The 20,291-nt window shown below is 44.9% G+C and overlaps 1 protein-coding gene and 1 long non-coding RNA gene across 3 annotated transcripts in view; one reads left to right on the top strand and one right to left on the bottom strand.

Annotated features, from left to right (window-relative positions):
* Positions 1-3,991, bottom strand: part of CSNK2A1 (casein kinase 2 alpha 1) — a 57,775-nt gene extending 53,784 nt beyond the window's left edge. The window contains 1 exon segment of one of the 2 annotated variants that reach the window (NM_174635.2): positions 3,873-3,991. The gene's annotated coding sequence lies outside the window, so the exon portion shown is untranslated. 2 annotated transcript variants of the gene reach the window in all.
* Positions 3,977-19,493, top strand: LOC101905851 (uncharacterized). The gene is made up of 3 exons (XR_003037864.2): positions 3,977-5,002; positions 5,222-5,313; positions 8,696-19,493. It is a non-coding gene; the product is annotated as an uncharacterized lncRNA (long non-coding RNA).
* The last annotated feature ends 798 nt before the right edge of the window (positions 19,494-20,291 follow it).

The raw sequence follows: 20,291 nt of genomic DNA, 5'->3' as shown, positions 1-20,291 counted from the left end.
TCCTTGGTGGAAATTCTGGGGTAGGGAATCTGCTTTCAAGCTCATTCAGACTGCTGGCTGAAAGAGGTTCCTTTTGAGCACAGGACTAAGGTCCCTATTTCCTTGCTGGTTGTCAGCTGGTATTGATGGCATTCCTTCTTGTGCTTACTACGTGGCCCCCTCCAGGAATGGCAGGTTGAGTCCCTCTCATGCTTCAAATCTAACTCTAGCTGGACAAAGCTGTCTGCTTTCATGTGAACAGATTGGACCTACCTACCCAGAAAATCCAGGATAACCATTTTGTTAGAATTCTTAAACCACAGTTATATCCGAAAAGTCCCTTTTGCCACAAAACAGTAACAAACTCAGATTCCAGAGGATCTTTGGAATAGAGTCCACCCTAATGGCCTCCAAAGACTTATACCTCTCCCAAATGCAAAAACCATCCAATTCATCATAAGGTCTCATTTCATTAAAGCATCAACTCAAAGTCCATAAATTTCATCTAAAGTTCATCAATTCAAAACTCCCAAATCTCACCATGTAAAGCAGGTATGGATGAAGCTCTGGGTATAAAACATTAAGTGCAACACCCTGGAGCACAATTTCTAAAAAAAACACCAAAAAAGACAACTAGTTATCTGCTCCCAATCTGTAATGGTGAGACAAGCATAAGGCAATAGTCAAAAACATTCCAGTTCAAACAGGGAATATAACTATTAAAGAAAGCAGGCAAAACATAAGGGAAAGTGGATCCATCGGTCTAAAGCAGTTTCAAAATGTGGGCAAACTCCATTACATTTCAAACCCAGGGAAATCTCTTCTGTAACCTTCAGTTCTACCTCTTTGGGCTCTTGGTTCCAGCCTCTAAGTCACCCTTTTTTAAAAGAAAAGAAACACGTTCATATCTCTAGTTTTACCAGCCTGCTTCTTACTAGTTAAAAAAAAATCTGGGGGAGGGGAGTGGTTGAGAGCCCCCCTTTAATTTCCTACTCTATGTTTTTCAATCAAGCGGACATTCTGTTAGTAATAAAATGCTCAAGAACTTAGAGGGCTTCACGTGAATTTCACAGGAGCTCACCATTAGACCTACATCTACAAATAAACCAATACTTCGCTTGGAAATCTCCTCAGCTAAACATCCAAGTTCATCACTTTTAAGTTTTCTTTTCCACATGACCTCAGAACACAATTCTAAGTTCATTTGCCACTATGTAAAAAGATCCTCTTTTCTCCAGTTTCCAATGTATACCTCACTTCCACTTGAGTCATTACTCTAATAATCTGTTTCTAGGCCTTTTCTATCTCACGCTCCTCAAAACACTGCTGGCCTCTTCTACTGCCACTTCCAACGTTTTTAGGTAAAAGTACCCTATTTCTGGTACAAAAATGTATACCAGTGTTCTACTGCTGCCGTAACAAAACCACAAACATGGTGGCTTAAACCAACAGAAATTTATTATCTCATAGTTTCTGTAGGTCAGAAGTTAGGTGGGCTTGGCTAGGTCTTCTGCTCAGGGTTTCATATGGTCAAAATCAAGGTGTTATCCTTGTTGGAAATTGGGAAGAATCCACTTTCAAGCTCATTCAGGTTGTTGGCCAACTTCAGTTCCTTGTGGTTGTAGGACTGTGGTCTCCATTTCCTTCTTGGCTATCAGCCGGGGCTGGTCTTTGTTACTAGAGGCTCCCTGCATTCCTTCTCATGCTTTCCATGTAACTCCCTCTAGCAACTGCAAATGGAGTCCCTCTCATGATTCAATTCTCTCTGATTTCCCCTTCTGCCCCATCTCTCTTGACTCCCAGCTGGAGAAAGTTCTCTGCTTTTAAGGGCGCATGTGATTAGATTGGGCCTACCCACAAATCCAGGATAATCTCCCTGTTGTAAGATGTTTAACCCTAATAGCATCTGCAAAGGCCTTTTGCCATGTAACATATTTACAGATCCAGGAATTAAGAGTTTGGACATCTTAAGGGTGGTAGTGGTGGTCATTCTGCCCACTACAACTCCAAACCCTAAGTAAAGCTTTAAACTCAGTTCCCAAAGAAAATTTCTTTCTCCAACAGTGTGTGAAGTAAAGGTATATGTTCAGAGACAGAGACAACAGTAAAACCAAGGACTCATCCTGGAAGAGACTGGCTAAGCAAAAGAGATTAAAAATATACTTGTTTCATCCCTAAACAGTTATGCAATTAACACACTAGGTAGAAACTCACCCTTTGCTCTCCCTTAAACGTGTGCTTCTCTTCTCTACTGTATTCCATATAAAAGGATATAACTAGACATATTTGGGTTTTGCTTTTTAAAAAAAGTTACCCCGGGGTGACCTAATTTTGTAATCAGTTGATAAACTTATCTAAGCAAACCTGAAATATTTTCATTCTTCAAGGCACACCCCCTCCTCCAACAGCAAACGAAAGTCAAGTATTTCAAAGTCACAGAAGGACAAACCTGTCTAGGTAAAACTGCAGGTGAACTTTTAAAAAACCACGAGGGAGAACTAGCATTGGTCCTGGTGTTTCAGTTCAAGGTCCACCTAGACAGTTAAGCCAAGTGACTTAGAACAAAACACTACAACAGCTACAAATATAATATTCTGAAGCCTTGCCTACTGTCAGATTATTGACCACACACTTTACCTAGATTGGAGGAACCTCATACCAAGTAGGCCCTTTAAGAAAAGCGACACGTAAGGTCTATCGAGCACTCACGACCTGCCAGGCACTGTAGTAAGCACCTGACACAAATTATCTTATTCACTCACCACAAACTTATCCTCTAAGAAATATTATCATCCCCATTTTACAGACAGAAAAACAGAGATTTAGAGAAGTTAGGTCACACAGGCAAACAGCAGTGGCACTTCTAATTGGGAATCCAGAGATGTACTGCCACTCCTTAGATGGAATGGACTCTTCCGACTCTTAGAAAAATCTTCCCTTTCTAGCTTTCTTTCCATTTCCTCTCTGCACGCCCACTTCTCATAGAATTTAGCAGTTGAAAAGGTAATCAGGCCTCCCCAATTAATTTGCCACCTCCTTGCCAGAACTCTTTCCTTCTCACAATAGCAAGAGCCAAGAAGCAACTTCTCCTGACCTCGACTTTGCTTCCCAAAAACAAACTACATAAGCTCCACCCTTCACCTGCCAAGGCAAGAAATGTTCCAATGCTGCAAAAACAAAAACACAATCGAAAAACAAAAATAAAAGTCCTACTCTTCAGAAGGTCACAAACTAACATGTAAACTCAGCCAATCTTTCATTCTATGTACCTCTCGTCTTCCACCCAAGCTCCCAACTAACCCTTAACTCCAACTCCACCCGTTCTGCCCCACTTCTAGGTACCCTTCCCCTTTATCTTCAATGACCTCGCCCCGGGTCGCCTCCACCTTGCACCCCAGTGTGCAGGTGGGAAGCCCTGCCTCGCCCAGAGGGACCTTAGGAGGCCCCCACTCCAGCAGCTCTGCTCCACAGGAAGGTCCACCCGAGCCTACACTGAGGGCATCAGTCCCCTAGACACCCTCCCCCAGCATCCCCCACTGCGGCCCCACCCCTCAAGCTCCCTTCCCCCTCTGGCGACCCCCTTCTCCAAGTTGCCCCCTAGTCCCCGCCCCAGTCCAACCCTCTCCCCAGCCATAAGCTAGACTCGAGAGCCAGCTCCCATCCTCACATCAACCTCTGCCCCCAAAGCTTCCCTCCCCGCCCTGGGGAGTGGCCCCAGGCCTCTCCGATGAGCTGCAGGGGCCTCGGATGGTGAGGGGGGGAGGGTGGGGGGCAGGGGAAGGCGAAGGGCCGCTCCGGAGACTGCTGGAGGCGTGAGAGGCGGCCGCGCCCCGCTGCCCCGTCTGGGCCCACCCGCACCCCACAACGACCTCGTCTGGCAGCTCCCACGGTACCTGGGGTGGAAGCGGCAGCGGCGGCGGCCGCTCTCCCCTCTCCTCACACAGACAATATGGCGGCGGCGGAGGAGGAGACACACGGCTCGGCCGCCAGCCGCAGGGACCAGAGCGAGGCTGCAGCCTTCGCTGCCGGAAGCGGAAACCCCCCTCCGACCGGGAGGCGGGGAGGGACCGCTTCCGACTCCTCCCCCAGCGGAGTCTCGCAGAGTGCGGCCATGCTGGGATGTCTCATTGAATCCCCAGGGGTTCAGTTCTGAACTGCGGCGCAAAATGGAAGGCATTCTTATCGTAAATCATAATAAGGAGACTTGCAATAATTAAGCGAACTTTATTGCAGTACTGTACGAGCTGATGAGAGAGAGAACACTAACCTCCCCCTAAGTGTACAATTGGTTTGACCTCAGGTAAGATGGCGGTCCCTAGGTTTCCTGCATTTCATCCAGTTGGCAAGTCCTACAGTCTGCAAGCCGGTCCGCCTTTCGTGAAAAGAAGCATGCGCGACCTGCAGAGCTGGAGAGCGAAGCATTTTGGGAGTTGAAGTCTCCTACACTGGTCCCTCGTCTAGGCTCGGGGTTCCAGCAGCACATTTTTTTCTGCTCACACTTCGAGTTCCGGGACAAGTGAACGAAAGTTGGACCCCAGGAGTGGGGTGGCGCAGGAGTCGAGAAGTGACGGTACTAGCCCTCTGGAGACTTAGACCCAGTTCCTGCTCTTACAGGAGTCCTAGCCAGAGCTGCCCTAGCCAGAATAAAATATTTTCTCTCTTCGATCTGCCTCTCCACCCCACTTTACCGGGCAACCGCCCCAAGGCAGGTGTAGGACACTTTCTATTGTGCAGAACTGATTATGACGTCCTCTTGGTTGAACATCTCCCAAGACTTTCCTTTGTGCACCAAAAAAGAGCCCAAGCTCTTCTCTTAACATCGGAGTTCCTGCATAATTTGGACACTACTGCCATCCTTTCTCCCCCCACCGCCCCAAGCCACTTCTGCTGCTCTCATAAGAATTTCCTGAGGCTCCCACTCACTAAAACTGCAGACTGTTCCTGGATTTCTTCTGTGTTGCCTCCCTCCCTTTGCACTGGCAATTACTTCTGGTACTACCACCTCCTTGACCGGCTAACTTCGGTATGTCCGTTGAACCAATCCAAGGATCATTTCCTCTGGGGTTCTTCCCTCCCTTTGTTGTTCAGTTGCTAAGTTGTGTCCGACTCTTTGCGACCCTATGGACTGCAGCCCACCAGGCCTCCCTGTCCTTCACCGTCTGTGGCCTGCTTCTTCCATCAGACTGTGACCTTCCAGTGGACAGGGCTGAGTCTGATGGTCACCCTGTTCTGTTCCCTGCAGGCCCTGCTGAAAGCTGGTGTGTGTGTTACTGAGAGGAATTCAAGTGTTTGCCTCACCTTTGGTGGAGCAGAGGTGTGAGGTCTGGAACAAGGGTGAGAAGGCTGGGTTATTTTGGTACCTGTTTTTATCCCTGAGCTGCCTCAGAATAGCTGCTTGACCCAGGGGGTGGGCCTCCCCACCTTCTCCAGTTCTCCTTTCACAGCTCTTCAGCAGACTGGCACCTCTGCTGTCAAAGAGACAGTCTCCTCCCCTCCAGGGATGGAGTGGTGGCAGCTTCAGACATACAGTGGTGGCCTCGGGGAGGTGGCTGTGACCTTTTCTGGGCCTTTTCTGTCTGTCAGAGAGGTCTGTGGCATTTGACCTCAGTGGACTGAAAGTCCACGGTAATGACTCTCTGAGTGCCCTCATGCTAGTTCAGTTCAGTTCAGTTGCTCAGTCATGTCCAACTCTTTGCGACCCCATGGAGTGCAGCACACCAGGCTTCCCTGTCTGTCACCAGCTACCGGAGCCTACTCAAACTCATGTCCATTGTGTCGGTGATGCCATCCAACCACTTCATCCTCTGTCATCCCCTTCTCCCGCCTTCAGTCCTTCCCAGCATCAGGGTCTTTTCCAATGAGTAGGTTTGCATCAAGTGGCCAAAGTATTGGAGTTCAAGCTAGTTACTTCTGCTTTATGAGTCTTAGTTTCACAGGTTAAACAAGATGATTCTAGGTTTCTGTGAAGCTATCTTCCAGGAAATGAGGCCTTCATTTAGCTTTTCAGGTGTCTTTCCACTCTCTGGTTCCTTTTCACTATCTTTACTCACATTTATTCAGTTCATACCCTTTCATCACTTGCCATGAGACAGATAGTGTGCTAGATGCTGAGAATGTGGTTCTTGTAAAACTCACGTAAAGTGATAACAAATAATGCACAGGTAAACAAGTGAACAAATGCCATGAAGGAAAAAGATAAGTAGGTATGAGGGGAGAACTTTAGCTTGAGTGGTTCAGAAGGTCCCTCTGAGGGAAAGACAGAACAAAAGTCCTGAGGCAGGAAAGAGCTTGATAAGTTCGAGGAAGGAGGCCAGGGCAGCCAAAGCATTCTGAGTGAAGGAAAGAAGAGTAGGAAATAAGGTGGGAAAGGTGGCCAGGGCATTCAGGCCATGGTTAGGAGTCTGGAATTTCATCTGAAAAGAGTAGGGGTAGGTCCCAGGGTGTAACCGTCAGGAGACCTTTTCAATAATCTCAGCAGCTCCCATAGCCTCAGTTCTTCATTCTACCCAATTCCAGCCTCCATGTGTGATATGATTCAGAGGGCTCACCCAGACACACACATGTAGGTCACAGTTGAGACCCAACCCCTGCTATCTTCCAGGCCGGCCTGGTATAGGTCTCTGATTCCAAAAAGTCCTCAATCTCCAATGTTCAGTAGTTATGGTGCCTCCAAAAACAGTTATCTTTAATACTAATTCCTCCTGTCCCTCCATAGTACAGCTCTCAGACTAAACTTTCTTCAAACAATAACAATAGCCACAGCCCTAGTTAAAATGTTCACAGTACTTGTCCTGTGCCACACACTGAATGTTCATCATCTCATTTTATACTCACATCAGCCTAGTGAGGTAGGAACTAAAAGTATCCCACTGTACAGAGGTGGAAACTGAGGTTCAGTCAGGTTGCAGGACATACACAAGATCACTTAAGAAATGGAGCTTACATTCCAACCAGAGCCATAGGCACTGCATAAGAACCTCAGCATATCAACTTTCTATTTTTGCTTAACAAATCATCCCAAAACAGAGTAATTTAAAATGACAGTAATTTTTTGCTTATATTTGTGTGGATTGGTAACTTGGACATGTCTCAGCTGGGACAGCTCTTTTTGGCTGTACATGGTTTTGCCTGGGCTTACTGCTGCATTGCAGTCAGTTTGCAAGTCAGCAAACTCATTAATCATACATATATGGTCTCATTCACGAGTCTGGCAGATGGCTGGGGCTGCTGGCTTGAGAGCCTAGGTTCTTCTCCACGTGGCTTCAACAAGCTAGCTCAGGCTTCCTCATGATGGCCTCTGAAAGTAAAACACCAAAGCAACAAGGCCTCTTGAGGCCTAGGTTCTGAAGTGCTCTGAAGTGCTATAGCATCATCTTCACTACATTTTATTGATCAATGCCTATCACATGTCCAACTCAGATTCAAGAAGACTAGAAATAGTCTCTTGATGGAAAAGACAACAGAGTCATATTGCAGAGTCAAGTATGTGGGGTGGGGGAATCATTGTGACCATCTTTATGAACAACACAGCACACTAAATGACCATGGGTACAGAACTGGTTATGTAAATTATGGTATAGCTAAACATGGAGCTATTAATAGGGAGAGCTAATATGTTTTGAGCTCTTAATATGTCAGACTGTATAAGATGCTTTATGTGTATTAACTCATTTAATCCTCATAATGGCTCTGTGTGACAGGTACATGTTTATCTGCAGCTACAAATTAAATACACCAAGTCTCAGGTTAAGCCACGTGTGCAAGATCCCACAGCTAGTAAGTGGCAAAGTCGTTAAAAGTGATTTCTGGACATAGAAAACTGGCCTTGCCATACTAGTGTGTGATAAAAAGCAAGAGACAAAAGTTTGGTGAGAACGCATTTAAAAAAACTTTTAAAAACAGGTATATGTATAAGTATTATGTGGTTTTGGACATAGTTCAGCAAAGATTTACCATAAACTCTTAATGGAACTTATTTCAGGAGAAAGGAAGAGGAGGAAACTTTTACTTTAAACCCTTTGCACAGTGTGAATTTTTTGTTTGATTTTTTTCTTTGTACAACAAAGATAACTTTATTTCTACATGTAGCAAAATGGAAACATATCCACACACATAAAAAACAAACTTACGGTCACCAAAGGGGAGTGGGGGAAGAAATGAATTAGGAGTGAGAGATTAACGGGCTTCCCAGGTGGCACTAGTGGTAAAGAACCCGCCTGCCACTGCAGGAGACGTAAGAGATGCAGGTTATATCCCTGGGTTGGGAAGGTACTCTGGAGGAGGGCACGGCAACCCACTCTAGAATTCTCGCCTGGAGAATTCCGTGTTCAGAGAAGCCTGGCAGGCTACAGTCCATGGGGTTGCAAAGAGTCGGACATGACTGAGCAACTGAGATTAACAGATGCACACTATCATATATAAAATAAACAAGGATTTATTATGTAGCATAGGGAACTATATTCAATATCTTACAATAACCTGTAGTGGAAAAGAATCTGGAAAATATATATATATATATATATAAAACTGAATCACTTTGCTGTACATGTGAAACTAACACAATATTGTAAATCAACTATACTTCCATTAAAAAAAGAAAGAATCCTGAAAAAAAAAGGCAATCAGTATATTATCCTAACAGGAAACAAATACAAAAGTTATATGTCATGCTATATCCTCTCCCCTTTCTTTCTTCCTTCTCTTTCTCTCTTAACAGATAAGGAAACTAAGGCTCAGAGAGGTCAAATAACTTCTCCAAGATTTACTACTAGTAAATGACAGAGCTGGAATCCAGTCAAGTTGGAGTCAAGGTTACACATGCCATGTATCTGAGACCAAGATGTTTGGACTTTCTCTGAAGGTGATGCAATGCCACTGAAAACTCTTGAGCAGGAAAGGAGCCGTGTGCAGAGCCCGTGGGAGAGGGAGAGAGGAGGGGCCCCTGCAACAGTCACACAATTTCAGGTCAGAATTGACAAGGGGCTGGGCTGGGGTAGGGTCAGAAAAGGAAAGCGGGGACTTCCCTGGTGGTCCAGTGGTTGAGAATCCACAAGGCAATGCAGGGGACATGGTTTCAATCTCTGGTCAGGGAGGGAACTAAGACCTCACGTGCCATGGAACAACAAAGCCCGCTAGCTGCAGCTACTGAAGCCCATGCACTCTGGAGCCCGCATGGCACAACCAGAGAGCCCGAGTGCACGACTAAGACCTGATGCAGCCAAATACATATTTTTTTAAAAATCAGTAAATGTAAAAACCAAATGAAAGACAGAAGAGACAAGTACACATATATACACAATGGAATATTAGTCTGCCATTAAAGAATGAAATATTGCCATTTGCAGCAACATGAATGGACATAGAGATTATCATACTAAGTGAAATAAGTTGGAGAAAGAGAAATATTATATGACATCACTTATTTGTGGAAATGAAAAATAACACATATGTGTATGTATGTATGCTGTATCTTTCTTATCTATTGGTCTGTTGATACTTAGGTTTTTCCCATTTCTTGGCTAAATAGTACCACTATGAACATTGGGGTGCAGCATGACAAATCTTGCAGCAAATTAGATTACTATTCAATGACTCAGTCTCTCCCCCAGTTAGGACTGATTGATACTCTCTGTTGATATTAGATGTGGCCACGCAGTTTGCTTTGGCCAGTGGAATGTGGATGAAAATGACAATGTGCACGTTCAGCCAAGGCCTTAAGAGATCTCTCATGTTTCCAGCTGCCTCCTTGGAATTTCCATCTCTGTCACAAGGATGGGGCTGTCAATAGTGTATTCCATCTTTTGAAACAGTGTCAATCAAAGTTGCCATAGAAAAGTCTAGGATAAGGATAGTTTCGTAGTTTAGTGTTTTGTTTGTATTATTATTTTTGGCTGACTGAGCCACACAGCTTGCATAATCTTAGTTCCCTGATCAGGGATTGAACCTGGGCCCCTGGCAGTGAGAGTGCCGAGTCCTAACCATTGGACTGCCAGGGAGTTCCCAGTATCAAATTTTAGGTTGTATTTTTGTTTATTTATTTAGCTGTGCCAGGTCTTCATCACTGCATGTGGGATCTCCAGTTTCTGTTGTGGCGTGTGAACTCTTAGCTGCAGCATGTGGGATCTAGTTCCCTGACCAGGGATCAAACCTGGGCCCCCTGAATTGGGAGAGAAGAGTCTTAGCCACGGGGAAGCCTCCAGGGAAGTCTCCTCTTTTGCATGTATTATTTTTTTTCCCATGAACTCTTTCTTTTTTGAATGTCAGGAAACTAAACAGGTAGGAAGAGAATGCTCTGTGTCAATGTAGGAAAGCAATAGTTTCTATCCAAATCCCTAACATCAAATCCAGAAGAATAAGAGACACATGTAGTAGTTAAACCCAGCAGAGCCCAGCTGAGATCAGCCAAACCCCAAATGCAGGTGGAAGAGGGAGAAATTAGCATTTGCTGCCGTAAGGCATAGGTATTTGGGATGGTTTGTTATGTAGCATTACTATTATGCTATACCCACCTCTGAAGGCCCTTGTTAGGATTAAATGAGTGATAACAGCATGTGTGTGCTCAATAACTCAGTTGTGTCTGACTCTGCAACCCCATGAACTGTATGCAGCCCACCCGCCAGGCTCCTGTCCATGGAATTTTCCAGGCAAGAACACTGGAGTGGATTGCTATTCCATCTCCAGGCAGTCTTCCCTACCCAGGGATCGAACCTCCATCCCCTGCGTCGGCTGGTGGATTCTTTACCACTGCACCACCTGGGAAGCCCCCGAGTGGTACAGTAAAGCCCTTAAAAATATGTTGACATATAACAAGAGTAAAGTCAGCGTGAGTGATTATTATGGGGGTGCCACTGGGGACAGAGAAGTCCCTGTTCTCACAGGTCTCCTGCTTTGTAGAGAGATATGTACTCTGTCAGATGGTGACGAGCACTATGAAGGAAAACAAGGCAGCGAAGGGAGAAGGGAGTGCTATAGTGTAAATTCAAACAGATAGTCGATGGAAGCCTTGCTTAAGGAAACACGGAAGAGGTGAGGCAGGGAGTCGCAGGGGTATATGGGAGTAGATTGTTCCAAGCAGAGAATAGGCAAAGATCGTGAAGTGGACTCATGCCTGGTGGGTTTAAGGAAAAGCCAGTAGACAGGATGGCTGAGCTGAATAAGCAAGGGAAAGATGATGTCAGGGAGATTCCCCTGGGACTAGTTCATGCACACCTTTGTGGGTCATTGTAAGGACTTTGGCTTCTGGTATGAGTGAGGTGGACCATGTTGGAGAGTTTTGACCAGAGAAAGGACAGGACTTAATTTGCATTTTTACAGGATCTCATCTCTGTAACTGATGGGTGTAGAACAAATGGGATATGAGTGAGCTGAAGCAGAGAGACCAGATAAGAGGCTGCTGCCACAGTCCAAACAAAAGATGGTGATGGTTTGAACCAAAGTTTGACTTTGGGATTATTATGAAGGTAATAAATGGGGTTATTATGAAATTAATATACATTTTGGAGCAGATTGATGATGGAGTGTTTGAGAAAGAGGAATTGAGGATGACTCCAAGGTTTTTGCCCAGAAGAATTGCAAGAAGGAATTTGCCATTAACTGAGATGTAGAAGTCTGTAGAAGGAGAACTTTTTTTTTTGCAGGGGAAAGGAGAGGAGAATTAGCAGTTCTATTAATATCTGGAACTTGTTAAATTTAAGGCACCTGTCAGATTTCCAAGTGAAGAGGTCTAGTTAGAAGTTGCATTTATGAATCTGAGTCCAGGTTGGAGTTATAATTTTGATAGTTGTTATGGACTGACTTGTGTCTCCCCAGAATTTGTGTCAAAACTCAACACCCCAATGTGACTATGTTTGGAGATAGGGCCTTTTAAGAAGGTAATTAAGATTAAAAGAGGTCATGAGGGTTGGGCCTTAATTCAATAATCCTTAGAAGAAGACGAAGAGACATCTGAGTGGCTCCTCTGTCTTTCTCTGTGTGTGTGTGTGTGTGTGTGTGTGTGTGTGTATGTGTGTGCAGAAGACAGGCTGTGGGAAGGCACACAAAGAAGGTTGCAAACCAGGAAGAGAGTTCTTACAGAAACCAGCCCTACTGGCACCCTTATCTTGGACTTTCAACCTCCAGAACTCTGAGAAATTAAAAAAATTCTGTTTTTAAGCCACCCAGTCTGTGGTATCTTGTTATGGCAGCCCGAGTAGATTAACACAGGAGTCATCATTGTGAAAATGGTTTTTAAAGCCATGAGGCTGGGTGAGATCTCCAACAGAGTGAGCATAGACAGAGAAGAGGGCAGGGCTAAGGACTCAGACCCCGGGGCCCCCAACATTAAGAGACAAAGAACTAACAATGGAGCCTGAGATAGAGCAGCCAGTGAGGAAAATGGCCTGGGAACCAAGTGAGGAAAACATTTCAAGGCGGGGAGAATTTATGAACTGTGTCAAATGCTGCTGAGAGGTCCAGGAAGATGAAGATCAAGAACTGATTTAGCCAAGTGGAGGGCATTGTTACTTTGAAAGGAAAGAGTATAAATAGAAAAATGGGAGCAAGAGTCTGATTGGAGTAGGATTAAGAGAGTGTATATAAGATTAAGGTATAAACATACATACATACATACATATACACATAAGGGAAAGGAAAGCTCTTAACAGTAAAAGGACAACTAGTAAATGTAGAAAAAGAGGAATTAGAAATTTACCATTTGGCAACCATTCTAGTCGTAATTGTTTCAGGAGAGAATCATTAATGGATATTGCAATAATGGATTAAAGTTTGACAAGAAACAGGATATTTGCATAGTCCTGGAGTATCTCCTCACAGGGTACTTATTAATCACAAAGGGTAACATTGTAACTTTACAGTGAAGAAACCAATCAAGTGATGAAGTAAAGAATCACCAGTAATGGGGCAGATTGACCTGTCCCTCATATGGTGCACTGAGAGGGATGCAGCATACTTTCAGTGGTATTTCTGTTAAAGTGCATGGCTGAATCACAAGGAAATGTTGTTCAGTCACCAAGTTGTGTCTGACTCTTTGTGACCACATGGACAGCAGCAGGCCAGACTTCCCTGTCCTTCACTATCTCCTGGAATTTGCTCAGATTCATGTTCATTGAGTTGATGATGCTGTCTAACCATCTCATCTTCTGTCATCCTCTTCTGCTCCTGCCCTCAGTCTTTCCCAGCATCAGAGTCTTTTCCAGTCAGTCATGGGCTCTTCTCAGGTGGCCAAAATATTGGAGCTTCAGCTTCAGCATCAATCCTTCCAACCCCTTCATGGTTGATTTCCTTTAGGATTGACTGGTTTGATCTCCTGTCCAAGGGACTCTCAAGAGTCTTCTCCAGCACAATTCAAAAGCATCAATTCTTCGGCACGCAGCCTTCTTTATGGTGCAACTCTCACATCCATACATGACTACTGGAAAAACCATAGCTTTGACTAGACCGACACTTTTTGGCAAAGTAATGTCTCTGCTTTTTAATATGCTGTCTAGATTTGTCAAAGCTTTTCTTCCAAGGAGCAAGGATCGTTGAATCTCATGGCTGCAGTTACTGTCCTCAATGATTTTGGAGCCCAAGATAATAAAGTTTATCACTGTTTCCATTGTTTCCCCATCTATTTGCCATGCAGTGATGGGACCAGATGCCATGATCTTAGTTCTTTGAATGTTGAGTTTTAAGCCAGCTTTTTCACTCTCCTCTTTCACCCTTATCAAGAGTCTCTTCAGTTCTTCTTTGCTTTCTGCCATTAGGGTGGTGTAATCTGCATATCTGAGGTTATTGACATTTCTCCTGGTAATCTTGGTTCCAGCTGGAGCTTCATCCAGCCTGGCATTTTGCATGATGTACTCTGCATATAAGTTAAATAAGCAGGATGACAATATACAGCCTTGATGTACTCCTTTCCCAATTTTGAATCAGCTCGTTGTTCCATGTCCAGTTCTAACTGTTGCTTCTTCACCTACATAAGGTTTCTCAGGAGACAGGTAAGGTGGTCTGGTATTCCTATTTCTTGAAGAATTTTCCGAAATTTGTTGTGATCCACATGGTCAAAGCCTTTAGCATGTAGTCAGTGAAGCAGAAGTAGATGTTTTTCTGTAATTCCCTTATTTTTTCTATGATCCAACAGATGTTGGCAACTTGATCTCTGGTTCCTCTGCCTTTTCTAAATCCAGCTTCTACGTCTGGAAGTTCTCAGCTCATGCACTACTGAAACCTAGCCTGAAGGATTTTGAACATTACCTTGCTAGCTTGGAAATGAGTGCAATTGTGCGGTAGTTTGAGCATTCTTTGGCGTTGCCTTTCTTTGGGATTGGAATGAAAATTACCTTTTCCAGTCCTGTGGCCACTGCTGAGTTTTCCAAATTTGCTGCCTGTTGAGTGCAGCCCTTTCACAGCATCATCTTTTAGGATTTGAACTAGCTCAGCTGGAATTCCATCACCTCCACTAGCTTTGTTCATAGTGATGCTTCCTAAGGCCACTTGACTTCACACTCCAGGCAGCCTAACTCTGCAACGAGAGAAGCCACCATGGTGAGAAGCCTGCACACCTCAACTAGGAAGTAGCCCAGCCTCACTCACCACAACTAGGGAAAGCCTGTGTGTTGCAACAAAGACCCAGAACAGCTAAATAGGAATAAAAAGCAACACATAAATATTTGGGCACAATATTGTCACAAAGTACAGTCAGTCCTCCATATCCAAAGATTCAACCAACCTCAGACTGAAAATATTTGGGAAAAAAAAAATTTTTTTTTCTTCAGAAAGACCTAAAAAGCAAAATGTGCATTTGCCACACACTGGCAACTATTTACTTGGCTTTGGGACTTCACTGGAGGTGCAGTGGTCAACTCCTTGCTTCCAATGCAGAGGGCTTGGGTTTGATCCCTGGAGGATCCCATGGATGGAGGAGCCTGGTGGGCTGCAGTCCATGGGGTCGCTAAGAGTCTGGACACGACTGAGTGACTTCACTTTCACTTTTCACTTTCCTGCATTGGAGAAGGCAATGGCAACCCACTCCAGTGTTCTTGCCTGGAGAATCCCAGGGACGGCGGAGCCTGGTGGGCTGCCGTCTATGGGGTCAAACAGAGTCGGACACGACTGAGGCGACTTAGCAGCAGCAGCAGCAGAAGGGAGCTAAGACCCTACATGCTCCAAACTGCAGCCAAAAATACAACAACCATCACCACCACCACCACCACCAAAATACATGACATTTACATAGTTTTAGGTATTATAAGTAATCTAGAGATGATTTGAAGTATATGGGAGGATGTATGTAGGGTATATGCAAATGCTACACCATTTTATATAATTTTATATATCCACAGACTTGAGCATCTGTGGATTTTGGTATCTGCAGGAGGTCCTGGAACCAATTCCTCCAGGGGATGACTTGTAGTTGGGAGGGCACGATTGTAAGTGGAATCACTGTGAATCTGTGTGCTGAATCAGGAGCTCCGACTACTCAAACACCACAACTGCATGGCTGTGATGGTCCAAAATGTGAGTGCCAGCTCTAGGTAAAGTTCCGAACCAAGCGCAGCCTGATCTGGTCCCAACTTATTTGCTTTCTTGGCAGATTCACTGTATATTAAAACCAAGCAAATACTGTGTTGGAAAAGGCAAAATTGTAGACAATAAAAAGATCAGTGCCAAGGATTTGGGGGAAGGGCAGGAGGGATGAATAGATGATGCATGGGCATTTTTAGGGCAGTGAAACCCTTCTCTATGATACTGTCACGTGAATACAGGGCTATGCATTTGTCAAAACCCACAGAACCTTGCAACATAAAAAAGTGAATCTTAATGTAAACTATGGACTTCCGTGAATAATGATGTGTCAGTAAGGGTTCATCAGTTGTAACAAATGTATCACACTAATGCAAGATGTTAAAAATAGGAGAAACTGGGTTTGTTGGGGGGAGAAGTATGGAGGTACTTGGTGTAATTTCTGCACAAATTTTCTGCAAACCTAAAACTAAAATAAAGCCTATTAAAATGAACGAAACAAAACAAGCCTCCCAGAATTCCCTGGCAGTCCGGTGGTTAGGACTCCATGTTCCCTCTGCCAAGTGCCGAGGTTCAATCCCTGGGCTGAGGTTCAATATCTGGTTGGGGAACTAAGATCCCACAAGCCTCATGGCTCCACCAAAAAAGCAAAAGCAAAGCAACAACAAAAAACAACAACCCCCGCCCCCCCCCCAACACACACACTGTTTTCTGTGAAATAGAATTTAGTCCCAGGCTCAGATTATTCCAAATAATATTTTCACCTATGCTAATTAATAATGGAATGTTTGAATACCACATTTGACTTGGGATCCATTGCAGAATGTCTGCACTCCTGCTTCCTCCTGTTCTTTGTCCAGGCCACACCCCGATCAGTGGTGCTGCCCAACGCCCCTGACAACACTGCCCCATTTGAGATCTTGGCACTGGACCCTTGCCCTCTGTTCCTTGACCTTGAAGAACATCCTTTAAAACTCATAAGTACCTCTTGTTGACCTTGGGTGATGGAGGCTTGATGGCCAGATTGAAAAGTCTCCCTAGGGGCTTCCCTGATGGTCCAATGGTTAAGAATCCGCCTTCTAATGCAGGGGACACAGGTTCGATCCCTCATCAGAGAAATAAGATCCTATATGTCATGGAGCAGCTAAGCTCTCTTGCAACTAGAAAAAAGCCCACACGCAACAATGAAGACCTAGAGGAACCAAAAAAGAAAAAAAGTCTCCCTAGCCTCCAGAACTGCAGGGTTACTGGAGTTCCTCCAGCCTCTATCAACATAGCTCACACCTCAGCTTCCAGAACTCCTCCTTTCCGTATGAATCCCAGCCCCTTACTCATTGTATGAGCTTGAGTGAGGCATGTCATGTCACTTTACTAAGCCTCAGTCTCCCCATTGGTCAGAAAGAGGGTGGTAAACCTGTCTCACAGTATATTTATTTGTTTGGTAAATATCTGTTGAGCACCAACTGTGTGTATTGGAACTATAACGTGAACAGAATGAACATCCCTCCCTTATTGGAACGCATGGTCTCAGAAGGATAGACAAAAAATCAAATAAACGTATAAAACAATGTCAGGGAGGAAGAAAAAGAAGACAGGGTCATAGAAATAGGGCTAGGGCTGCTTGGGTATAGTTAAGACTTCCTGAAGGAGGTGGCATTGGAATGAGATCTGACTGAAGTGGAATGAGCCATGCAAGTCTGCAGGGAGAACCTTCCAGGCATAACAGCAAGTACCAAAGCCCTGATATGCTTGGTGTGTTTGAGAAGCAAAAAGGAAGTAAGCTGGCAGGGAGTACATGAGTGAGAGGAGAGAAATGAGGACAGGAAGATAGGGAGAGAGCAAACCTGGCAAGGAATCTGGGCTTTATCCCGACTGTAGCAGGGAGAAAGCTTGAAGTTACTCACTGAGGAAGCCCTCCTATGTTGTGTTCCTTGCATATGAGAAAAGTGGGCAGGTACACTCTAAAGCCGCCCTCCTGTCCAGGACCACGGTCTGTGTCCTTTTGGTGGAAAATGTGCTTCCTTTTCCCAGCTGGCTGGTGATGGAATGTGTATCCAGGCTGTAGTTCCCATAACATAACACGAGGTGGCGACTTGGGGTCGCATTTCTAACTTGTGGGTTATTGATTCAAGTCTGAATATTCATTGGAAGAACCGGTGCTGAGGCTGAAGCTCCTATACTTTGGCTACGTGATGCGAAGAGCCAACTCATTGGAAAAGACCCTGATGCTGGGAAAGATTGAGGGCAAGAGGAGAAGGGGGCGACAAAGGATGAGATGGTTGGATGGCATCACCGACTCAATGGACGTGAGTCTGAGCAAACTCCAGGAGATGGTGAAGGACAGGGAAGCCTGGCGTGCTGCAGTTCATGGGGTCACAAAGAGTCGGACATGACTGAGTGGCTGAATGACAAAATTGATTCCAGCGCAGTGGTTACCAAACTTGTATGTCATCAAAATCACCCAGAGGGCTTGTTAAAACCCAGCTCTCAGTGTTTGATCTGTAGGTTTGGGGTTGGTCCCAAGAATCTGTATTTCTAACAAGTTCCAGGGGATGCTGATGCTGCCAGTTCAGGAACCTCACCATCAGAACCCCTGGTTGGAGCCCTGAGGTAGAAACCAAGACCGCCTCCCTTTCAGAGATGGGATAACAGAGGTGTCTGACCAAAACACTCCAGTACCTTCCCATCATGTTTAGAATTAAATCTAAGTCTCTGATCAGAATCACCTCCACTCTTACCACAAGTCCTGGTTTCTCTCCTCACCTCATCTCCTGCCACTAAGCAATGGCCACACTGTTTTGCTCCATGCCTTGAAGCTGGTTCCTGCATCACAGCCTTTGCGTGTGCTGTGCCTCTCGCCTGTGATGCCTTCCTCACAATCTTTTCCTTCGTTGGCATCCTCTCGTTCTTCATGCCCCAACTTGAATGTCCCCATTTGGAAAACTTTTCCTCTGCTGGCCCAGAAGCTGGCAGCCCTGCTCCTCTTCATCCCTGTGCTTTTCCTTTTGAGTGCTTGTGTTTGTGTGTGTGTTAGTCACTCAAGTTGTGTCCAACTCTCTGCAACCGCATGGACTGTAGCTCCCCTGTCCATGGGATTTTCTAGGCAAAAATACTGGAGTGGGTTGCCATTCCCTTCTTTCTCCAGGGCATCTTCCCCACCCAGGGACTGAGCCCAGATCTCCCACATTGCAGGCGGATTCTTTACCGTCTGAGCTACCAGAGAAGCCCAGCAACCTTATCTTGGTTGATTGTCTCCTGTTTAGATTCTAGGCTTTTGAAGGCAGGGACTGCTTTCTGCTTCATCCCAAGTACCCAGGACAGTGCTGGCAGCATGTAGGCCCCCCCAGGAAATAGTCATTGAATAAATAGAACTAAACACTTTTCCAGACCCTACCAGAGAGCCACTGGGTGAGCAGGGACTCCATGTAAAGGATATGGATCATGTGATGTTCAGCATCACCTCACCCTAGTCCCAACCCTGACGTTCAGAATGATCTGGAAGGAAATAAAGATAAGTAAAGGGACTTACCTGGTGGTCCATTGGTTAAGAATCTGCCTGCCAATGCAGGGGACATGGATTTGACCCCTGGTTCATGAAGAGTCCACATACTGAAGGCCAACTAAAGCCTGTGCACCACAACCACTGAAGCTCTTGCACTCTAGAGCCTGTGCTGTGCTACAAGAGAAGCAGTGAGAAGCCTGCACACCACAGCTTGAGAGTGCCCCCCTCCACCGCACTTGCCACAACTAGAGAAAGCCTGAGAAGGCCCAGCACAGCCAAAAGCAAATAAATGAATTTTTTAAAAAAGATGAATAAGATGGTGTTTGTAAATAGTTTATAGCCTTTCAAGCATTCCTAGCTCACTGTCTACCTCATTTGGTATCATAAGGGCGGCTCAGAGGGACTCCCCCAGAGTTCTGGGTTTGGTGGGCAGAGACACTGCACAAATAATAAATCTGTAAATCCTTTCTACCTCTGTTATTGCATTGCACCCTCAGGTTAAAAAAAACTACCCCACACTCAGCAATAATGCAAAAGGAGAACTGCTTGTCCTTTCCGAAACATGCTGGAGCATCCTTTTAACAGGCCCACTCAAGGGTTATCTAAGTCTCTAGGGGAACAGATCTTTTCCTGACTTGTCATTTACTCATTTGCTAGGCCCCGAACACGGGGAAGTTCTGTGTTCACTGTAGGTTTATTTATGATTTTTGTCCAGTAGAAAAGGTCATCCTGAAGGTTGTAGTTGTTTTGCCCTGTAGGAGTTTAGGCAGTTTCACTCTGCAATCATTTTTCAGCATTTTGTCTTTCATTGATTATAAACTTTCTTACACTCTTTGAACCAGCTTAACAGCCCTGCTGATTGGTTAAATGCTAATAAATTACAGATAATTTTAGCATATGCTTACTTTTTTTTTTAAGCAAAGTCTCTATTTTCAAGGAAAAAGTACCTTTTCTCATTTTCTGTTCTTCACATAAATTTTAATTATTTCCAGGAACCAAAACTTCCTGAACCCCTTTCAGTGTTATCTAAAACTTGAACTTTCTCTATTTCTGGGTAAAATGAGCTGTGCAGTTCTATCACCCTTTTTGATTTCAAACTTTTTTTGACCAAAATAACAGTGCAACACCAACATTTCCTCTGTGCTTTTCATCTATGACACCAGCTCCTACACCTATGAAGTGTTTTACAGTCATGCCAGAACATGGAGCTACTCTCCCAAAGCACCAATAAGGAAGGGCTAGCTGAATTTCAGGCCATGATCAGGGCCATGATGTGCTCTGAGAGCCGAGCAAAGAGGAGCCACATGCC

This window comes from Bos taurus, chromosome 13, assembly GCF_002263795.3.
Source record: "Bos taurus isolate L1 Dominette 01449 registration number 42190680 breed Hereford chromosome 13, ARS-UCD2.0, whole genome shotgun sequence".
Taxonomy (NCBI): Eukaryota; Metazoa; Chordata; class Mammalia; order Artiodactyla; family Bovidae; genus Bos; species Bos taurus.
This window is presented reverse-complemented; position numbering and strand designations above follow the sequence as displayed.